This window comes from Peromyscus eremicus, chromosome 17, assembly GCF_949786415.1.
Source record: "Peromyscus eremicus chromosome 17, PerEre_H2_v1, whole genome shotgun sequence".
In the NCBI taxonomy this organism is placed as follows: Eukaryota; Metazoa; Chordata; class Mammalia; order Rodentia; family Cricetidae; genus Peromyscus; species Peromyscus eremicus.
The window spans coordinates 53804947-53815221 of NC_081433.1; the positions used below are offsets into that span (position 1 = coordinate 53804947).

Consider the following 10275-nt stretch of genomic DNA (forward strand, 5'->3'; position numbering starts at 1 on the left):
TAGCTGCCTCATCCTAGAGTACTACCATACCTCAATAGTGCCCCTGTCTGACAACAAGGCCTTGAACACATGAGCCATAGTAACCAAATTAACCCACTTGTTATTTTTTTTAATTACTTATTTTCATTTTATGTGTACGAGTGCTTTGCATGAATTTATATTTTTGCATCACACATATATGTCTTTTGTCCTCTGCAGCTGTAGTTAAAGACATGTATGAGCCACTATGTGGGTGCTCGGGAATTTAACCCAGGTCTTCTGGAAGAAGAGCCTGTGCCCTTAAGCCTGAACTGTGTCTCCAGGCTCTCTGTTTATTATTTTGTGAGTGAAACTCTTAGTACTTATTTAGTTTCTTAAGTACAGTAAGTAAAATCTGAGAGGAAATTAAGTAAATAAAAGATGGAACTCTCTAGCAGCCCATGATTGGTATTGTCTTTAACCATGTCACAGTGTTCTTCTCTCGTTGTCTGTTCCGTGAGACTCTGGTGCAGGCAACCTTGAATGTACTGTGCCATACTTTCTGTGATGCCTCGCCCACACTTTAGATGTCCATCTGCCTCTGCCCCACAGCTCACGCTTTCTCTTCTTTTAAATCCATGTGTCCAAAGCCTAACTATCCCTGAAAGCTTAGCTAAAGGCACTCATTTCCTTTGACTGCTCTCTAAAACTGGATGTTAATTCTCTCCCACTTCTGAAATTGCAAAGCACGATGTTCTTTTATAGCATCTAAGTGCTTCCCATTCTGTGTTGTAGTTTCTTAAATATGACACTTCATCTCCTAGACTGCTGGTGTGGAGATGTACAAATCTTTCTATACACCATACGTCAAGCATAATTTTGGTGCATAGAAGATGAATGAATAAATATTCACAAATAGATTAATCTTACTTAAATATATTTTAAAAGAAAGTATGATGCTTAGATATTTATTTCTAAGAATTTTTATTGTCAAAACAGAGTACTCATATAAAACTAAGTGATAGAAAACTTAATTGGTTATATGAACCAAATTTATAAAAGTAAATTGTAATATTTATTTATATCTCATTCATATCCACAATATTGATCATTGCTATCTATTGCAAAAGACAACTTAGATGTCAATAGTATTTATGTTTGTGTAATATGATGCAGAAGATTTACATTTTAGCTTTTAAAAATTTGAGTGTATGTGTGTGGGTGTGCATGCATGTGTGTGCGTGTGTGCATGCATGCATGTGTGTGTGAGTGTGTGTGTGTGAGTGTGTGTGTGAGTGTGTGTGAGTGTGTGTGTGTGAGTGTGTGTGTGTGTGTGTGCACCCCTTTGTAAGGAAATACATGTGGCAGCCTGAAGTTATCATCAGAGTGTCTTTCCTTTCTCATTGTTACCATCTTACTTTGCTTTGTTTGTTTTGAGACATTCATCTCCCTGAAGTTCACTCTCCTAGACTTGCTGTCCAGTGAGTCCCTGGGTTTTTCCTGTCTTTGCTTGCCATAACCAGAGCTACAAAACCATGCTCCCATCCCCAGCTTTTATGTATATTCTGCCCTCCTACACTGAGGGCCTCACGCTTGCAGAGCAGGTTCTTAACCCACCATGCCATCTTCTCAGACTCTTTACTCTGTCACAGTTCCTATGAGTCTAATGCACTGCTTCTCAACCTGTGGGCCACAACCCCTTTAGCAAACCTCTGTTTCCAAAAATATTTACATTACAATTCATAACAGTAGTAAAATTACAGTTATGAAGTAACAACTAAAATAATTTTATGGTTGGGGTATCATCAAACATGAGGAACTCTTTAAAAGGGTCAGAGCATTAGGAAGGTTAAGAACAACTTTATAATTTTAAAAGCCCAACATTACAGCATAAACAATTATATTAAAATTAAACTAGCCCAGAAACTTAACAAATGTATTTCCATTGTCAAAGAGTTCAAATTTAGAGGAAATAGATTTCAGTAGGTTAAATAGACCTAAGAGATTAACCCTGGACAGTGATTTTATAGGAATTGTTTCCTTCTTGTCTATGGTAAACATAATAACTAGTGGTTAAAAAAGGGGAATGCCTAGCAGAATGAATAACAGATAGTAAGTAGTCTTGGGTGAATTGCTGAGTATTTCTATGTAGAAATTTCCAACCTATTCTTAAGTTTGATCTAAACATGCAGAAATTAAAAAGCATGCAGAAAGAAGTTACAACACACTTACAGAGGGCTAAAATCAAAGGGAGGATACATATCTTGAAACTATTCAATAAATGATGCATTTGGAAGATGGATTTCACACTAGTGCACACATGAAGGAATGCAGAAGAAACATTTTGATGACTTGAAGGGACAATTTTTGTCAATAGCAATTAGAAGTGAGTTTAATTGATCTTCCAAAATTGATTTCTGAGGTATTACATTAAGTATCACCCCATGAGATTACCTACTACTGGATCACTTTTCTACACTTTTCTTGTACAGCATCTTTTCTCAAACCCTGAGAGGTACACATACCAGACATTTATTTCTTTACAGAATGTTTTAATTCTTGAACAAAAATTCCTTTACCTATATAGTTTTTCTAGGATAAATTTTGTGCAATTTACTTTTTTAAGCTAAATTTGACTTTGTCGGTAATTCCTTTATTCTCTATGATATTCCTAAGAGATGTCTGTTGTAGGAAAATACATCTGAGTAATATTGAAAGAAATAGCTCTGTAACAATAAGATAGAAACAGAGGAGTGGTTTGCTCTGTGGGGAGTATCTGCCAATTTGTGTCATTTCTCATTTGAAGACCAATTAATTGCTGATGTAAAGTTGCTTTACTTAGCTGAACTATCTTAACGTAATGTTGGAAATAGACAGAGAGAGATTCAAAATTCCAATCTTGTAAAACCAAACAGTGCTAGTTTAACACCTATGTCATCAAGAATTGCAAATTGCAATAGCTGTGTGTGATTGGCAGATGGTGGATTTAAATGTGTTCTGCAGGCTCAGCATGTTGGAAAGAGCCTGGTGGTCAGGGGCATCTTGATAAAATATAGTGGGTCTGTGTGATCCACTGTACAGCACACAAAAGGTGCTTTCTTTCTGTTTACTACATAACACTGATGTAAAATGAAAATTACAGTGTCCTCTTCAGTTTTATGGCACAGTTACAGAGTGACTTCCTAATATTTTCTTAAAGATGCCCAAGATTTTTCCTCAACTTTAAATTGTACTCATTTAGAAGAATAAAAGAAATAATGTTTTTCTCTCATAGCCCTCAGTCTTGACTTTCCTGAGAATTAAACTATTGTAATGAATTATGAATTGGTATTTTTCCTTACCATGCTATCATTTTATCATACCAATAATAGTCTGCAAAGAATATCCATAACTATCAAGAACTCTGAATTTGGTTTGTACTCTGAATCTTATTACTAAAAATTGTTAACAGTTCTTATTTTGCCCTCTTGTACTGCAGAGTCAAAATGGCAGGTTCTGGTAATGGTCTAGCTGTATACATATACCACATCCACACTGATTGTCCCTTCCTTAAAATTCACCACCTACTGCCCTTGAACAGAGGATGAAAACTTGGGATGAACACTCTCTTCTAGATTTGCCTGATTTCTTTTAAGCTGATTATTCCAATCTTTCCTCACACAGATGCCTATCTCATTATGGTACCCAGAGAGGCCATTAAGGATTCCAGATAAGCAAGAGTAAAAATAAGCACTTCCAAATATATAGGAACATCGGCTGTTCCCAAGTGCTATCTACAGCACCACAACTAGCTTGCCTCTTCTTATTTAAGCCTCTTTCCTGGTATTTTAAGCTGTTCTAGTCTTAGTTTGCACTATGTAGAACAAGACATTTGGGAACTGTGTCTATGGGGGAAAAAGCCCTTTGGTATAATTCAATTTCATATGTGGAGGTTTTCAAGTTATACATTTTTAAATTTTTATAATATACCATGTTTACAGGTTTTACTTTTAAAATTTTAGCCACCTTGGTTAAAATTTGTAAAATATTTGTAAAATTATGTCTTTGAGAAGTTCATTCAATGCGTTTTGATCATGTTCACTCTCTCTCTCCTAGCTCCTCTCAGACCCATGCCCCTTCCTTACCTATCCAACTTTGTATCCTCCCTCCCTCCCTCCCTTCCTTCCTTATTCTTCTCCCCCTCTCTCTCTCTCTCTCTCTCTCTCTCTCTCTCTCTCTCTCTCTCTCTCTCTCTCTCTCTCTCTCTCTCATTTATCAAGTCCAATTTGTGATGCCAAATTTTTACTGTATTCTTGAATGTGTGACCTTCCTCTGCAGGACAGTTGACTCCACAGGAGCTATTCTCCAAAGAAAACCGACTTTCTCAACAGCTCGTTTTTGCCAGGAGCTCCTTGACTAATGGTGAAGTTTAGTGAGCACCTCCCCTTTCCCTTCTGGGATCTGGTCTGGCTTGAGCTTGCACAGGTCTTGCACATGTTGTCACAAGCACTGTGAGTTCGCGCGTACAACTGTTCTTCTGTCTCTGGGAATCACTGCTTTCCTTGTGTTCATGCAGTCTCTGGCTCTTACACTTTGCCTGCCCCTCTTCTTCAGTGATGCCGGAGAGGTGAGGGAAAGACGGTGCAGTGTGTGTCTGCCCCTCTACTTCAGTGATGCCCGAGAGGTGAGGGAAAGATGGTGCAGTGTGCATCTCCCCTCTTCTTCAGTGATGTCCGAGAGGTGAGGGAAAGACGGTGCAGTGTGCATCCATCTCCCCTCTTCAGTGATGCCCGAGAGGTGAGGGAAAGATGGTACAATGTGTATGTCCCATTTAGGGCTGAACACTCTGAAGTCTCTCATTCTCTGAACCTGGATTAGTTATGAACCTGTGCTAATCACCATCTACTGCAGATAGAAGCTTCTCAGATCATGGTTGGGAAACCTAGAGAATTTAGTGCTACAGTGGCTATATCTCAACATAATAATGGCAATATACAGTAACTCCCCAGCCAAAATCTTGGTAAGCAGCTATAAGCTCTTCGTTGAAAAAAAATTAAGGTTTTATGAGTTTGAGATTTCCAAGAGGCATTTGTAATTCAGATTACACTACTCAAGAATCTATTAAGAATGGACATTGAACCTTGAGGTATGGAGACAAAGTTATCCTTAAGACTTATTTTAGGTAGAAATATGGATAATGGTAGTGCACACGCCTAGTATGCATGAAGCCCCAGGTTCTTCCCCAATACCCCTCTAAACACACACACACACACACACACACACACACACACACACAGTCAGACTTATTTTAGTAAAATGATCCCATAGCTGATCTTATTGCCCATGAGCGTCAGGACCATAGGAATGTAGGCCAGTAGCTGAGATTATGGAGAGCATATGCCAGCAGCCTTCCAAAGCCCACACAATAAGAAGCAACAGAGGAACAAGGGTGTGAAGCCTCGCTTGAAATATCTCGTAAGCCTTGTGAGACACAGTCGCCATTCTTCAGGAATCTGCCGTCTGCAATACAGCAAAGTAAACATAGGATTCAGAAGACTAAAGGAAGGCATGCCATGGGAGATGGAAGCAAAGGGAGAAACTTACAGAAAAAGGGAACAGGGGACCTTCAAAGAAAAATGTCACATACACATTGTCTTGCTTCTCTAACCAATGAGAAAATTTTTACACACTTAAAATTGCATAGAGGTGAATCAGTTCACAGTGTGTTGATTTATACATTATTAAAGTTCAGTCCTTATTTCCAGCTGGTGTTCACAGCCTACAACATCTACTAATTCCTAAATAATTGAAGAACCACGGATTGCTTCTGTCTTTTGAATGCTTTCTGTGTAGGATCCAACATGGGGTAACTTTAACATGTGATTATCTCATTTTATTTTAATTCTTCCAAAAATCTAAGGAGCCCATGATATATAATTTATTATCCTCATTTAACTCAAAGTAGTGCAATCATGAAGATTTAATTGCTAAGCTAGATTGCATACTATTCAAGGGGAGGAGTTGCATTCAAATGGGAAGGTGTCCTGCTTGCTCTTAAGCAGGTCTGATTTTCTGTAGATTGCTACATGCAACACACTAAAGAAGACATAGCTCTGAAATTTTAGGTACCACTGCGTGACTGCTCAAATATTTCTGGAAATTCTGAATTATTAAAACATTATAGTAATCTTTGTTCCTAAATTAATTCACCAGGCAACCAGAATTCATGCCTTCCTACATATACTTCATCAGTATCCGCTACACAATTGAAGGTTACATAAAATGTATCTTTTCACATTTTCACAAATTTAATTTACTCCACTTCTAATATAAACAAAATAAATTAGGAAGAAAGAGAAAGAAAGGAAGGATACATATAAACTTTATAATTCAAGTCATTGCAATTTTATTCCTCTGTCACTTTAGTCTATATATTTATATAGTATCTATATCTAAATATTTCACTAATTAAAATTTCAGTGTAATATTTAAAGTTTTTATTTTGTTTCGTTTTTGGTGAACTGTTTATTGTCACCTATTTTCTTGCTGTGTTATTAGTCTTTTCTAGTGAAGGAATTATTCTTACTTTCTTTAAGTGATTTCTTTGTCCTCTCAGCTTTTCTCAGCTCAAAACTTCTCTCCAATAGTTTCAGAATAAATTTTAATCAAACAAATGCTTGAACATTTGCTCTCAAATGAAATCCAGCTCATCACATCTTTGCTAGTCAAAGGCACCTCTGCATCCTTGCTCACAATCTTAAGACAAAATCAATACCATCTCATGGATTGTGTGTCAATATCATTCCCCAACTAAGAAGGAAACAGCCTTCTGTTTCAGAAATGTTTGTGACCTTACTAGATTATATCTCTCTACAGGAGAAAAACAAAAACAATCTCACCTCTGAAACAGTTTAATTTCTCACGAGATCATGTTACCAGAGAAGAACAATATGAAGTCCAAATTCCTACAGACATCAGTTCATAAATACTATACAAGTAGAAAAGCATACGAATAAATTAAGAAAGAAAATTCTTTCACAAAGAACTTACTGTAAAATACATTATATTTCCTTTTTTCCCTTACTGCTGATTTCTAATAACCAATTAGTCCACAATAAGCCATAAAACAAATAAAAAAAGAACAAATAAAATGATTTTAAGTGTAGCCTCTTAATTATATTTAAGAAAACTTTGAATTCATTTGAATAGACAGATCACCCACATTTATGAAGTAAAAAGGAATGCTTCAGGAACTACATTTTTTGTTGTTTTCTTAATGAGTTTTTACTACCATATCTCTATTAAATTCTAGCATGCTATCTTTCTGTAATCAATACTCCTTTTTTTGTTAAAATTTTAGTTCAATGCAAATACTTAAAAATGATGTGTTGAGTAACAAGGTGACAAAGGATAGAGTTGTACTAACATTATGAACTTTCCAGAATCTATAATCTCCTGGAAGAGAAGTCTCTGGGCATTCTCATAAGAGATTATCTAGATTAGCCCATGGACATGGAAGACCCACTTCGATTGTGAATGGCACAATTCCATTCACTAATATCCTGGACTGAATAAAAAAGCCAAAGCAAGTTGAGTGCCAGAATTCATCTCTGTCTGTTCCTGACCAGGTGCAATATTACTAGCTGTCTTATGTGCCTAGACACCATAACCTCCCTAAGCTGGTAGACTGTAACATCGAACTGTGAATCAAAGTTCATATTTATTTTCTTGAGGCTCTTTTGTCAAGAATTTTGTCATACCAAGAAGATAATAATTGTTACAAATAGTGAAAAGATTGGTGATGGCCAAGGCTTGGGGCAAATGATGAGTAGGTGGAGCACTCAGGATGTTTTGCACTGTAATTCTATCCTTTCTGATGTTAGATTCGTGAGAATGTACGTTTGTCCAGACATATAGATTGTAAATTGTGATTGAACACTAATGTTAGCTATGTACTTGGCATGGTGTTGATGTCTCAGGGTTATTGGCTGACACATAGATACCACCTCATACTAGATGTGACTAATGGAGGAGGCTGTGCACATATATAGGAAATTTTGTACCTTCCACTCAATTTTTCTGTGTACTGAAACTTACTTTACAAAATAATGTTCATAGTATGTAAAACCAAAGGAATTTACCTATAGAACCATTTCTGTGACAGATTTAGGAACACACACACACACACACACACACACACACACACACACACAAAGAAATCCTTTTAACATGTTCCTCAGAGCCTGGCAATATAATTTCTGTGGCTCTTTAGGAAAACAGTGGTTATATCTCTGGATGTTTGGATCCACGTTTTTATAACTGCCTTTTCTGTTCATCCCTATGCTTGCATCTTCTCTTCTAATGGTTTCGCACAGGTATGTACCTGCTAACCACGAATTGTGGGAATCACTTCTTTGAAAGACTAAGGGAAACCCACACTAAACTACACAAGTGGTTCTTGCTTCTTTTCTGCTGCAGTCGACTTCACAGTTATGTGTACTGTTTCACGTGCTAACCAGGAACACAGACCAATCATCTCATCTGTCCACTGGCATTCAGCCAGGCTGCAGCCTCCCTGCATTGGTTTACAGAAGATTCAACTCATGTTCTTAGATATTTCTAGATAAGACCTAATTGCCATGGAGAATAAGACCTAAGTGACATGGAGAATATCTATCACCCACCACCAATTCTTTACTTAAAGAAAAATCTCAGCACCTGGTTCTCAAAGGGAAAGGTCTGTGAGTTGAGTCAGAGGGCTTACAGGGTAGAGCTGGACCAATTCCCTACAAGGATTCCAACAGCAAGCTTCATTTCCATAAACAAAGTTCAATGAACCAAGTATTCAAGTTTATTAACAAACTTCATTATTAAATTAGTTGTATCTTTATGGAAAAACTGATCAGGCAGCATAGACATGATTCCTATGTGCCACCTTCACCATTTCCCCTTTGACTGAAATCTAGCAAACTGACATGATGTCTTTATTGCAAGTGGTGAAGTTGTGCTGGAGACTTCCTCTGAACTGGATGGAGTCTAGCCCTTCTTCAGGTTTCTGCAGCTTTTGCCTAATGTCCACTTTCTGATGCTGTGTCTCAATGCCGATGTTATGTTACTTCTCTTGCTTCCTTGGGCTCCTCTACTTTCTGAGAATGTCATAGGACTCCTAGGTTTTCTTTACCTTGATGGGTCCGAGGAGTAGAGGTGGATGCTTCTTTCTAGAACTTTTTTATCTTATCATATTTATGTTGAGTTGATGAGCCAAAAGGAGGAGAGTCTCAGTTTTTGCAATTGACATCAGCCATTACTGTGACTGTTGCCCCAAGAGTGGCTCCAGCTGTTCCCAATCCTAAGCTTACTAGGAGGCGTATAAGGAGAGGAACTGCTTGTTTCTCTGTGCCCAAGGGGCTAGAAAGATTTGTGATTACAAGTGCTCTGTTTCCCACTGGACCATCATAAACAAATATCTAGGGAAACAGGAATACTCAGATACAAAATGTTGGGGCTTGATGCATATGCCAAATAAGGGTGTAACTATCATCACATGCAAAGCAAACAGTTTCAAGCAAGAAGTGAAGGAAGGAACGTCCAACTGATGAAGTGGTGGCCAGGAGCTATGAGACATTTATGACAAGTTTGCATTTGTTCTAAAAGGGGGATCTAGACATAAAGCTCATAAAAGAACAGGAAGGAACATAATCAGAGAAAACACCATGAGTCTACAACCCTTGTCAGTCTTATCTTCAGTGGATCTTCTCAGGCCTTGGTGACGGTCCATTTTTCTGCAGCAGGGTCATCATCCCCAGAGATACACTGACCTGGGAGTGATGTCTCCAGGTGCAGACACAGTATACCTTTGACAGCAGTGAGGGTGGTAAGGATGATGAGGTGTGGTCCCTTCCAGTGAGGTCACAATTTCCTTTAGACCTAACATTCCAGCCTTTTGTTGAGTAACCAGGTGATATACTCTCTTCTGCAACTACTTCTCAGCTGAAATTAGGATGTCATTGTCAGAGTCCAGGAAGGCTGGAATGCTAGTGAAAGACCAAGAGGTGGGGGTTTGGACAGTGAGAGGGAGGGGGTCATCAGAAGCATCAGGGTTGCTGAGCCAGCTGAAGAGACAGGGAGTAATCATATTGGCTGCACTGGTTCACATCAGCTTTCAGCAAGTCAAGGGCTTGAGGCCATTGGGAGCAGTTTGTAGTTCACGGCTGATTCATAGATCGTGTCTGTCAGCCAAGTGGAAATCTGCTGGGACAGATGTAAACTAGAGACCAAAGTTAAAGTTTAGGAACTTAGCGGAAAATCTTACATTTAGAACTTCCCCCTTAGGAATGA

The 10275-nt window shown here is 38.1% G+C and overlaps 1 long non-coding RNA gene across 2 annotated transcripts; it reads right to left on the reverse strand.

Annotated features, from left to right (window-relative positions):
- Positions 1-5230: 5230 nt before the first annotated feature.
- On the reverse strand, positions 5231-9835 carry LOC131894184 (uncharacterized). Of its 2 annotated transcripts, XR_009374860.1 has the most exons (3): positions 9664-9835; positions 6837-6925; positions 5231-5457 (listed from the first exon to the last, which is right to left on the reverse strand). It is a non-coding gene; the product is annotated as an uncharacterized LOC131894184 (long non-coding RNA). The 2 variants fall into 2 exon arrangements; XR_009374861.1 differs by lacking the exon at positions 6837-6925.
- Positions 9836-10275: the final 440 nt, after the last annotated feature.